The sequence below is a fragment of the Erithacus rubecula genome (genome assembly GCF_903797595.1).
Source record: "Erithacus rubecula genome assembly, chromosome: 4".
NCBI classification, from domain to species: Eukaryota; Metazoa; Chordata; class Aves; order Passeriformes; family Muscicapidae; genus Erithacus; species Erithacus rubecula.
This window is the reverse complement of record NC_136686.1, coordinates 2,094,117-2,106,709: the sequence shown is the minus strand read 5'-3', so window position 1 is coordinate 2,106,709 and position 12,593 is coordinate 2,094,117. Positions and strand designations below refer to the sequence as shown.

The following is a 12,593-nucleotide window of genomic DNA, read 5'->3' as shown; positions in this document are numbered from 1 at the left end:
AAATTTCTGTCAGCTTTTGTTAGAAAGATACTGGACAGTAAATCATACAAGAGACTTCAAAAATTGCACAAATAATAACAGGCCCTGACCAAACCCAACCACCCCATCCCTGCTCTAGCCCAGTGTTGGGAGAAAGAGTGATAGAGGTTATAAATGCTCTCCTCCCATGCTGTTCAGTCCTTTGCTGCACATCCCCAGGGAGGATTTACTGCACCTTTTGTTCCTGACAGCACCTCTCTCTCCAGCACAAATCCCACTGCTCAGGCACAGAGCAGGCCAAGGCAATGGTTCTGGCAGCAGCTGCACTTCCCAGCTCCCTGTTCCCTGGATTGCTCATCCAGCACTCGTGGCCATCTCAGCCCAGATTCAGTGTCAGAGGGAGATGCAGCCTGGTGGGACACAGCTCTGGCACCCCATTTCCTCTTGCTCCTGCTGACCTGCAAAGCCACAGGCAAACGCAGTCCCTCAGACCCTGAACACCAGGAGAGCTGGAGTTTCTCCCAGATTCCCTGGGCAGCTCCTCCCTGCAGGGAGGAAAAGAGGAGCCCTGCATCCCTCTGACTTACCCCACAGCATGGGCAGGACCAGGAGCCCCCAGCAGAGACCCCTGGTGCTGAAGCCTCTTGGCTTGGGCTGCTCAAACACCACAGCTTCTGGCAAAGGTGGGAGGAGAGTGAGGATTTTTCCTGTGCTGAAAGAGAGAAGGAACAGAAACTAAGTTCAGGGCAGAAGTCAAAGGATCCCAGCTTTCACCCTTGTGCTCTGATTGCTCCCTATGGGGTTCTATCCATGGCAGGTGACACCAAATCAGAGTGCCCTTTTCCAGCATAACCATTTCAGCCATTAAAAGGAGGCAGGACATTGGCACAGCAAGGCTGAGAGCAGGGGAGCTGGAGAAGTGAGGGAACAGGCATTCTCTTGTTTAGATTCATCAGAGCTGGGAATTTGCAAACCCCTGGTGCTGCAGGCATCCAGGACATCATGGCCAGGGTTGGGTTGTTTTCCTTTGCTCACAACCCTGGGCTTCAGCCCCTCTCCAGAGGAGCAGAGAATTCCTCCAGGCTAAGGTGAGTCTGGTCCCACTCCAGGGATGTGTCCAGTAAAGGAGGGGAGTTGTTTAGAGGAACTGACCACAAAAATCAAACCCAGCAAACCCTGAAATGAACTCCATTGAGCTGCACCCCCAAGTGCTCACAGCAGGTGAGGCACAAGCTGCATGCAGGACCAAGGAGTAACCACTGCACTTGGTTTTTCTGCTTACCTGTATTTTAGTTGTGCTCCCCCTCACAGCTGCTGTTTTTCCAAGGTCAGTTCCATTTTCAGAAGCCTGTGGCACCTGTAGTCAAGGCTGGAAATCCTCACTTAGGATTTCCACCTCACATCTGGATTTGCCAGGAAGCAGGTGCACACACAGGTGACCATTTCTGTGATAACTCAGCAATCAGGTAAGCCAGCAACTTGCTCCTCCCTGCACCACTTGGAAATACATTAAAAAGCCAGAAAAAACAATAACCACACAGCAACCCACAGAAGACAGAGCTCAGTGCAGCTTCATCTTAGTACTCTGCCCAGTGATGGAGAGAAAGGAGGAAAGCTGTTCTGCCAGCTCTGCACCAGGCAGCTGGAAACAGCCAATATTGCCCTCACCTGCAGCTGTGGCAGCTTCCCTCCTTCCTTCAGCCTTGCCCTGACTTCTGAGGGGCCAGAGGCACCACTCAGCCCAAAGGTATCAGCACTCACACCCACTGCTAGCACAGACATCTTCATGGTCCATCTCTGGCCCCAGGGAGGTCCCTTGGCTGAAGCAAAAACATTTTTTATTAAAATTTTGCAATAAATAAACAATTTGAAAACACCTCCCCACCACCCCCTTTCCCTCCAGCTTTTCCCCTGGGATTATTTTCTGCTTTGCAGTCACCTTCACCTTTTCCCATTGGCTGTGGCAGGTCAGACCCCAAGCAGCCAGGGAGGCTTTTGCAAAGATGAAATCAAGGGAATGGAGGCAGGCACAGAACAGGTAAGTGAAGATGCAATACAAAAGGCAAAAGTGCAATGCAAAAGTGCTTCAGGAAGAAAATGGAGCCTGGAAGTATTTCTGATCCTTCTGCTTTCCCACTCAGCACAGCTGAGCCCTCAGTGGCAATGCTGGACTTGCACCCACTTTGGCATGTCCAGCCTGAAGCTGCAGCTTGCACAGACAGGGTTTAAAACCAAGAATTATCATCAGAGCAGAGGCAATCCAACCTCATCTTGGTGGACACATCCATTGCAGTGCTCCTAGCATTGTTACAATATTTCATGGAGAAGGACAAGTTCCCAACAGAACTGAAGATTTCCCTCCTATGTCCAGTCCTAGGCACCACTCTTGAATCCTCTTGGAAACATCTTGCTCCTCAGAGCCTGCAATTATGTGTTTTCAGTCTTGTATTTTTGTTATTCCCACTTGATCCTTTCAATAAAGTTAATAAATAGAAAAAGTTGAACAGAACAATAAAATTTTCCTTCACAGCTCCAGTTAGTGTCTCTTTAGCCAACCTCCATATACAAACTAAGCATAACCAATGCAACCTAAATGGTTGTGCCCATTTGACCAGCAGAAATTTTACAGCCAGCAAGACTCTTTATGAAAGTTTAGGATTTTTTCTGTTTTGGAGCAGATGCAGCAATCTGCTCCATTGTTTCCAGAGGCACTATGCCAGGGCTCAACAGCTCTGGGCTGTCAGGCTGCAGGCACTGATCCAGTTACTAAGATAAGTTCACCCTGTTCACAGACCTAATTTCTGAGCCTTGGCTCACCTTTGGCACAGCAGATTAAGATCTAGCAGGTGCCAGGTCATTTGGTGCTGAGCTTTGCTGCTCCTCCCAGCACAAGCACTTATTTTAACTTGTGCAACAAGCACACCAGTGACTACAGGGAAAAGCTTCTTGTGTATGGAATTGCAGCTGATGGTCCAGACTCACTGGGTCTCTGCACAAGAAGAAATTGAGTGCCCTGCCCCTGGTACCCCAGCCACAGAAACATTTCAGAAGAGACAAAATTTCAGTTTTCATCTGCTCCTGAGATGGAAACAATTTGCTACAAATCATTTTAACATTCTCAAGCTTCAGTGAGGCTGAGAGCATTCAAGGACTATTTTATTGCCCTGCATCCAACTCCACGTCAGTTGTGATTAAAAAGAATCCTTTAACTTGAAAAGTGAGATATTTGTGAATTATATGCTACCTCATTAAAATGATAAATATGTTTTAAGGCATCATTTAAATTATAAGTAAGCCTTATTTAAGGAATAAGCAGATCAGTTATTTACCAGAAGAACTGATTCTGTTCTGAGTCACACTTAACATCAGTCTAAGCAGAAAAACACACAGATTTACAGATGTGGGAGGCCTGCCTGGAGGGATGCAATAGAAACAGCAATAATAACCACTAAAACACAAAAACTGGGAATACAAGCTCTCATACATTATATACATGTCATAATAAGCAGCCACAGTAATTATAGGCCCTGGAATGCATAGAAAAAAATGTTTATAGGTATGACACTATAACTTACTTATCTCCTTAAAACCCAGATTGGATGCAGAGAAATCATATATGGAATGCATAGAAAAAATTGTTTATAGGTATGACACTATAACTTACTTATCTCCTTAAAACCCAGATTGGATGCAGAGAAATCAAGTATTTCCAGTTACTGCTGATTACTCTAAGTGTTAATTCTAAATGTTGTCTCTTTTTGTTCATAATCTTATCCTACATAACAAAACTCAAGTATGCTTAACTACAGGCCTTAGGAAAAAGGGGGGGAAAATCATCAAACAAAAAAGAAGCTGCTTTTGTCTACCTGAACCTATGTCTTCTATCTACCCTGAACTCTGCAACAGTTAAAAGCCTTGTCTAGTGTCAAATTCTATGAGCACAAAAAGGTTTCTTACCTTCTGATTTTGGGGTTTCTACAGCACAAGCTTACCACCTGGGACATCCACAGTACCCAGTTCCATCCATGGGAGGATGGTTTTGTTGGATTTTTGGGGGGGGATTTTTTTTTTAACACAGTGGGTCAGCACAGAGTATAAGAAAGTTACAGCTACTTTAGAGGGAAAAAAATTAAAAAGAAAAAATATGCATGGTAACCTGCCCTTAAGAGTTTTAAATGGGGCAGTAGATAATAGCAACAGGAAAAAAAGAGGGGAACAAAACTCAACAAACAAAAACCCTTCAAACTACTGTATGCAGTTCTGACACTGCTGCTTTGAATTGAATCAGGGGAAAAGTGTCAGACAAATTTTCATTGTGGGCAGGGACAAAAGGCTGACACCATGATCAGAGCATAGGTTTGATGTCATGCAATATCAACTTCAACTGTGTTTGTCCATAAAGTTCAGAGCAGCAGTGAGCAAAGGTGAAATGGCACTTTAGACATTTCTATTGCACAAATATGGCACTGTAGAGGAGATGAATGCAAGAAGCAGGAGAAGGAAAGGGAGAGAAGCTGCACAGTACCCAGGGGAGTGCAGCAAGGTAAGAAAGCCAAGCAGCTCAGGGAGCTGACTGCTGCAAGTGCAGGCAACAGACAATCTAATTCTAAAGGTGTCTCATCAGCCAGCTGAAAAGCTCTTTACATCTGCTCTGGTGCCCCATTGTGAAACTCTCTGCACATAAATTGCCTTTGGCTGGAAAGTCCTTTCCAGTCATAGCTGTGGCAGCTTCCAAAAAAGCTTCTTCCAGCACTGAAGCATCTCCTGGGACATAAAACAGCAAGAAAAGCCACAGACAGCTGTGGGACCAGGCACTGCCTAAAGGAGTGCCCACACAAAGACTGCAGCCTGGTATTTACATGAAATTATCCAGCCCTCAAGACAAAGAAATGTTCTGTGCCTTGTCATCAGCAAACTGGACTAATGCTCCATTCAGTTTCCTCAGAGCAGCCACAGGCTGCAGCTCCCACAGAACAGAGAAAGCACAGGTAACAAATCATCCTGTTCACTCTGCTCCTCCTCTTCACAGCACCCTGTCATTGAGAGCATTGAGTAAAAGCAAAAAATCAACAGGAAAACAGGATGCTGTAACACAGAGTGAAAGCAGCCTGTTTCAAGTGAGCCAAACATCCCTGCTCCCAAGGATCATGTAAAGTCAACCCTTCCCTGAAATTCAATTTGAATATTATTGAGGGGACTCACCTGTGTTTTGAGTGGAAACTGCAGGCAGAGCTGTAGTACCATGGATACAGAGGTCTTTAGCTAGTCCAGAATCATTTTCTTCCTCATCTTCCTTATCCATCTACCACACCAACACTCATCACCTCTGTACACAGCTGACAGTTCTGTGGGATAGTACAACAAAGGTTGCCATCATCAGAAATGAGAATACACAGATTTTTCTCTACTCTCTGTGGGTCTGATTGCAGCCTGTAAAGATCTGGATGAAAAAAATACAATCACATGGTGGCACATATAATGATTTCTTACAGGACTGCTGGAGAAGCCTGACAAGATTTTCAATAGAGAGATGTTAGCACTAGAGAAACCATTCCAAAGCTGACAATTGTAAGGAAGACTTAATAAATATTACAAGACTACTTTGTGCCATTGGCTCAAAGAAATATGAATTAGCCAAGAGAGAAGATTTGTGATTTGTAGTCATATGGCAAGGATTTAAAAATCCACCAGAAAGATGGGAAAGGAAGAGAAAAACAAACAAACAAAAAAAAAACAATTTCCAAAGTTTCCTTAAATTAAAAATCAAAAATCTTCCTTAGTGTTTGTAAGTCCAGGTGACTGTGAGTCAACTAACAAGGCTTTAGAAGTCAGTGAGATGGCAAATGTGATAATGTACTCTGGAGCTAAGGCACAAGAGCAGAATAACAAGCACAGCTGTGGTGGTGTGCTCAGGACTTCAGAATCACATCAAAAGGGACCCCATGCCCAAAATGACACACCAGCCTCTAACATACCTGACTGTGGGGATGTCTTCCAGCATTTATAACAAAACACTTGGAAGCAGCTGAGTATTTTATCTCAGCACAGTTTCCTGACATCTTGTATGGGTCAAATTAGCAATTGGCAGCACAGAGAAAATTCATTCCACCCATAAACCTAACAAGTGGGAAATAAAAGAGACAGCATCAGAAAGCTTTAATAAAACTGCATCCAGCATTTGGGGACACTCATTATTTATGAAAGAGATAGAGGAGTTTGTTCTCAATAAGTCAGCAAAATATCATTTGTAATGCTCTGATAAAACATGAACTGTGTAATCTTCTTTCAGCCTGCTGGAGTATAAAAGAGCAACATTTTAAAAGTCATTAAAATTTCAGAAGTAGATAGGACACTTGTGATTTTTTCCCCAAGATGTTAATAGCAAAATGGAAATCCTAGGAAGTTTCTGCCTCCACTACCAGACAAAATCATACAAATAAAACATGAGAGAGCTTTGTGGTACCAACCTGCAGCACAGCAGAGACAAATACTTGTCAGCCCTTCTAGAACTCACAGCTGAGACCTCCCATTCAGGTGCATCTTGTGAGTATCAAGGAGATGGTATCAAGCACCTGCACAGGTAATGGGGGTTGCCTTCCAAAGCTCAAGTTTTCTTATTGTTCTTTAAGAAAACATCTCAGTGGGTACCAGTGCTACTTCTGCTGGGGGAAAACAAAAAAAAACAATCTGTGTGACACTTAGAAATAAACATGCCAAATGTCCTTAGTTACAAAGAGTTTATCTTCATGAAGTTATAAAATATGTTTCATTTTAGAAAGGGAATTCAGTGTAAAATTCAGCAAAAGCCAAAGCCTGTGTTGTCTCCATGTGAGCTATTTGGTTAGGACAGCATCTATGAAGGATGTGAGAATTGATCCTGACTCTGAAGTGAAACTTCCATCTGCTCAGCATTAGGATCTCACCACCCAGCCTTTCTGAAGTTACATTTTCCTTAGCAAATCCAGTGCCAAGGGATTTTTCTCTCTCCCTGCTCCCATCCAGTTTAGCTCCTCTCTGTCAGCCTGCCAGGCAGTGAATGGCTGGGACATTTCTCTGCATGTTTCAGTTCAGCTGCTTATGGCAACTGAACTGGCACCTACCCCCTTTGGGGCTGCTCCCTTTTGAAAGAGCTGCTGGGAAAAAAAATTAAAAATGGCTTTGTTCAAAAGCTCTCCTGACATCAGCTCTGAATTGGCAGCTCTTCCTCCCTCCCTGGCATCAATTGCTCCTTTGGTTCTGTTTCTCTTTGGGTTTTCTCAAACATAAAGGCTCCTTTGGTAACACAAGCCAGGCTCTGCCATGTCTCCTCCAGTTTAATCCCACTTGGACTCCACCTTTCTGGCTGGGTATGGAATGTTTCAGATAAGGGCTTGCTGCACCTTGTAAAGCAGCATAATCCCTCAAACTTGAATGGAAATACCACACCCAACACATCACAGCTTTTATTTAAAGCCAAATGTATCAGTGAGCACAGACCAGGCAGCAAAACTCTAATGAGATGTTTCCAAATTAGCAGAGACTTGAGAAAGTTCAGCCTATTTTTACATTTAGGGAAAAGGAACTGAAACACAATCTAATTTTATTTTTTTTTAAGAGTATTCATTCCCTCCAAAGTTCTCCTGGGGGAAATTCAAATTGCACCATTGTGTTGGCACATTGTGGCTCAACACAGGCACTGTGACACAGCTGAGGAACAACATAGTTTTGTGCATTAAGAAGTGTAAGGCAGAGAGAGAATCCTAAAGAACTAAAATGCAGCAGGATTGGGCTGGTTTGAACCATCCTGGATGCTCCAGTCAATGAATAAATGAAATTTCTGGGCTTATTCCAATGCAGACTCAATACAATGGAAATCTTTGCCCTGGTTTTCACAGGGTTTCAGTCAGGCCCAGGGAAAACTAAAACTCAGCCTCAGCTAAGCCTTAAAAGAAAAGTGATGCAGGTGTTTAGGAGCTGCTGTTTCAGCTCCAGCTCCCCCTGAATCTGTTCTTAATAAGGATCTCAGGGAACATCTGGATTCTAGAGTCAAACAAAAATGAAAGATTTGAAAAATATTATTGTAGCTCTGATGAGAAACCCCATTAAGTCCTGTTTTTATAATTTGTAAAGACTCAAGTATCTTGATATTGTTCAATTCACAGGCTTGTTGTCTGTCAGAAACACAAGGATTTCAACTTCTCTTTAGGAGTTATTATTTCACTTCAAAATAGCCAGAAAAGCATTCTGCATTTAGAAAAGACAACATCTTCCTTTCTCTCTCTCCCTGCCTGACTCCAAAAATAAATCAGGAATTTTATTCTCCTTTAGACCCAGTTATCTTCTGCACAAAGAATAATAATATTTCAATTTTAGATGATTCTTTTGAGTGAGAAGCTGAGAAAAGCTCCCATCTGAATATGCAAAGAGCTGCAACAAGATAATGCCTGAATGATTTTCACTGAAAGAGCATAAGATGTTGCCAAAAATGTTTAATTTTATCCCACGTGTGTTGAATTCCCAAAGCACACTGGGACACACTTACTCTGCTAGGTCAGGCCACTGTGGTAACCTGGGAGCTCACCCTGGGGATGACTCAATGTCATCCCAATCTGCAGCTGATGAAAGGATTTCAATACAACTTTTTTTACAAACAATGAAAGGTATTAAAAAAAAAAAAATAAAAAAAAAAAAAAGAGGAGAGGAAGAAAAAAATGAGTTTAACAATCCACTCTGCTGCAAGCCTGTGGCTACAGATGCCATTAAGGACTCCAGGGCTCCAGTGGCAGCAGCACCTGCCTTCCCATAAAATTGTCCCTCCCATCTATTAAAAAATCCCAGCACAAACACAAGTACACATGAAACATGCCCTGCATTTTCAAATGGTAAATTAAAATATCAAAGACATCAGCAAAAAGGACTAAAATTCATGAGTTTTTTCTTCTCTCAGCAAAGCTCTCTGTCAATTCTCATGCCCTAGGATACATGGAAAATAAAATTAACACTACAGCCAGATTTCTAAAAGTGTCAGCTGACAATAAAGAATGTAATGACAATATTTGGAAACAATAAATTGTCCTAGGTACAGAGAATATTACCCAAGGGTGCAGATAATTCCTTTGGCTTCCATTTTACCACCCCAAGCTTAATAAAGTATTACTTACTGTTGAAATAATTGCACATTGAACTTCCCCACTCAGGCCAGGCCTAAAATTCATGCCTGGAGCTGTAGCCAGCTGAGGTCTCAGCTGTGCCACAGACCAGCTCTCTAAATTATGAAAATACAAATATCCCTGCCTTACAGCAGAGCTGCAGATGGGTACATAACAGGCCCCAAGCCCTTAATCTTTCCTTGGTGAAGAGTGGTACCTCCCCACCAAATTATATAATGATGCTGGGTTCTTCCTTGCAGGTCTCAACCTTGCAATTCTTGGAATCAAAGATCATCATTGTGATGTAAACACAGCTACTGCAATACTATCCTAATAATGTCTTCAAATCAAACAATTTATTTACAATTAATCCTTTTCATCTTAGAAAACTGCATGCCCAGATTTAATCAGAGTTATTAAAGATCTCCAAATACAAATCACACTATTTAAGCAATTGATTCCAAAACTCCTGACCAAAAGACTTGCACTGGGCAGGTATCAGAGGCAAGATAAAATTTTCTTTCTATGTATCACTGTGCACCCTTACCTGATGTCCCCCTGCAGCAAACACCAACCAGGGCAGCAGCTGAGGATTCCAATCAGACACACTGGACTAGTCTCAAGCACATTCCAGGGAAAGACTCCATCCCACTTTTCCTGATGCCTTCAGTGTGAATTGGAAGCAGACAGCTGCTTTCAGCTGCTTCTGAAACCTCCCTGGATGTCAATAAGGAAACAATGGCAGCAAAAGACCAACCATAAAATGAGTTTAATTCAAAAGACCTACAAGTATAATACTTTCCTACCTATTAAAATCCACAGCTGACATCCAGGTAATGCTAATATTCTGTGGGGGTCACATAAATACATTAGGGAGGTTGGAACATATCTCCAGCCTTAACATCAAGAACAAATTATGCCAGAATTGAAGGATGAATGGCAGTACACCCTGCCCACCCTGCCATCTTCATTCTTTTATAACAGCAGACAGTTGTCCAAGCTTTCTTATACTTCTAATAGTGAAAAAAGGGGGGGAAAAGCCTATATTTTTTTTTGTCTTTCTGCTAAAAACATGGTTAAACTGGCTGCTTTTCCTAGAGGTGTTTAAAAGCTGCACTGTTTGTAACAGGATTGTTAGCATAGTCCAGCTTTGTTAATAATTTGATTTTCTCAATAAGAGAAAATAATATTGTCACTTTACCTGCCCTGAACTGGTTCCAGCACGTGGTTGTCTTCTCTTGCCAAAGAAAGCTGTAAAATTCCATTTGGAAACTGATCTGCAGTTACAGAACTCCTCCTTTTTACCCACGTGCACCAACCATGCTGAAAACTGCTGTAAGATACAAGCCTGCAGATAAATTTAAAAAATTTAAAGTGTAGCAAAAACAAACACTGTGTTTGCATAAATGTGGTTATTCTCATTTCCACGTGTGTGAGTCAGCCCAGGCAGCTGGGACAGCCACACACCCAGAACTGGAACACAAAGGGAACAGTAATTTCTGTCACTGCACCCAGCAGGGGATGCCCTGGGCACCTGGGCAGAGGCACCAGGCAAAAGGCAAAGCAGTGCTGGACTCTGCCCATGCTGGGGACACTGGCCTGCTGCTCACAGAGTTATTCCCAGCTGCAGGGTCACCTGAGCAGATCCACAATCACCACTATTCTGCTTTTAACCCACCCTCCCACCAACACACTCATAAACATCCTTCCTGACACAACAGCACCTATTTTAATAAGGCCATTAAATAAAAGACTGACAATTCTCTTGTAGCTGCAATGACAACAGGGAACCATCAGCCACAGCATTTAAAAATCAACTATTGCCAGTTACTAAATGTAAATATCTTCTCAGCTAGTTCATTGGACACCACCCTGGTGTATGTTTGTTCATGCCCAGAAACAAGAGCCTCCATCAACACTCCAGAGTGCAAAAAGAGCTGGATTGCTGCCAGGCCAGAACATTTCCTCAGCCATCACAACTTTCCTACATCACAACTCTTCACAAGCTTTGCATGGCTGATTCCAGGTGATCTAAGCTGTCAAGGTTCTTATCTGGATCACAGATGTTGTCTCAGCTCTTTTAAAAAAAACTGCAATGGAAGAGCTCCAAAATTCAGAGGAGGAAAGGAAGAAGGGAATGAAAATATAATTATAATAATTATGATAATAATAAGAAGAAGAATAAGCAGCAAGCAGACTGCACAACTGGTGAACTGCAGAAAGCCCTTGCAGGATTTAAGGCTCTTCTGAACACAGTTAAAGTATTGTGCTCATGGATGTGGCAAAATGAGTGTGTTAGGCTGCTGAAAGAATCACTGTCTAAGGTATTAGTGAAAGCAGGTTTTAACATAAATTTGTAAAGATGTAATTTAACAAGAGTTCAATGGCAAGACTGACTCCATTACTTACTACACAGGTGAAGCATACAAAGGAAAATCAGATTAGATCAGGTCAGAATAATTTCAGGACATGGAGACCAGAGATGCAAAATAGTAAAGGTGCAAAGGGTAATGGTGCAAAAGGGCTTAGCAGCACTTAATCATTGACTAATTTAATATTTATAAAGTGATTCAATTGATTTTGTTGCAATTACCAGAGTGACCTAACAGCACCCTTCCAGATGGCACCATTGCTGTTGTACTTGAATTTGGATCAATTCACAGGAATGCACACACAGACACAGACACCTGTATCTGTCTGTGCAAAGGCACCTGGCCAAAATTCCCCTTGAGTGCACTGGAATACTCACACTGGATGCCTTTGCATCTCTCAGGGGGTGGAGGAATGTGCCATCAGCCCTGCCATCAACTTTCAGCAGCAGCCTGCCAAGAATCACAGGTCTGGGGGCTCGTGAGCTCTGAGAGGAATCCCACTGGCAGCAAGGTGCTGGCACAGCCAGGAGAGCCCCAAAGCCTCACTTAGGACCAGCAGGAATCCCTAAGGATGTGGAGCAGGCCCAAAGAGAGGGGAGCAAATGCACCACCATGCTGGAGAAACAAGAACATTGCTTGGGATGCAGTGGGCATAGCTCTGGAGATTATTTCCAGTCAGTTTCTGGCCCTGCTCTCACAGTTTTGGTGAAAAGTTTCATTTCAGTGTTACCAAAGTCGGTGTCTTGCAACCACTCCAAAGACAGCTGCTGCAGGGAAATTATTTCAGTAAATACTGAAAATCCACAGCCTGCTGATAAATTTGGGTACTGCCCATTGCACTCACAGAGGGGGGAATCAATCAAAGCATTCTACAAATGTCTTTCTCACTTCAAAACTTTTTTCACTGCTGATGTACCAGTTCCTACTGACATAGTCAGATCCATGAACATGATATTGTGAAAATAAGACTGATAGAAGTAGTTGTGTCTCAGTAAGAACAGACCTTTCCTGCTCTAAGTTACTGGGGCTTTTTCAATTTGGTTTTTATGGATAGGCTGAGAGTATGCAACAAGTCAGGAACACACCAAGGCTGCCATTCTGCCCCAGGGCATGA

At 42.8% G+C, this 12,593-nt stretch overlaps 1 long non-coding RNA gene across 1 annotated transcript; it reads right to left on the bottom strand.

Moving 5' to 3' along the window:
- Positions 1-372: 372 nt before the first annotated feature.
- LOC306801232 lies at positions 373-2,034 on the bottom strand. The gene is made up of 3 exons (XR_013774028.1): positions 1,262-2,034; positions 563-691; positions 373-432 (listed from the first exon to the last, which is right to left on the bottom strand). It is a non-coding gene; the product is annotated as an uncharacterized lncRNA (long non-coding RNA).
- Between the last annotated feature and the right edge of the window lie 10,559 nt (positions 2,035-12,593).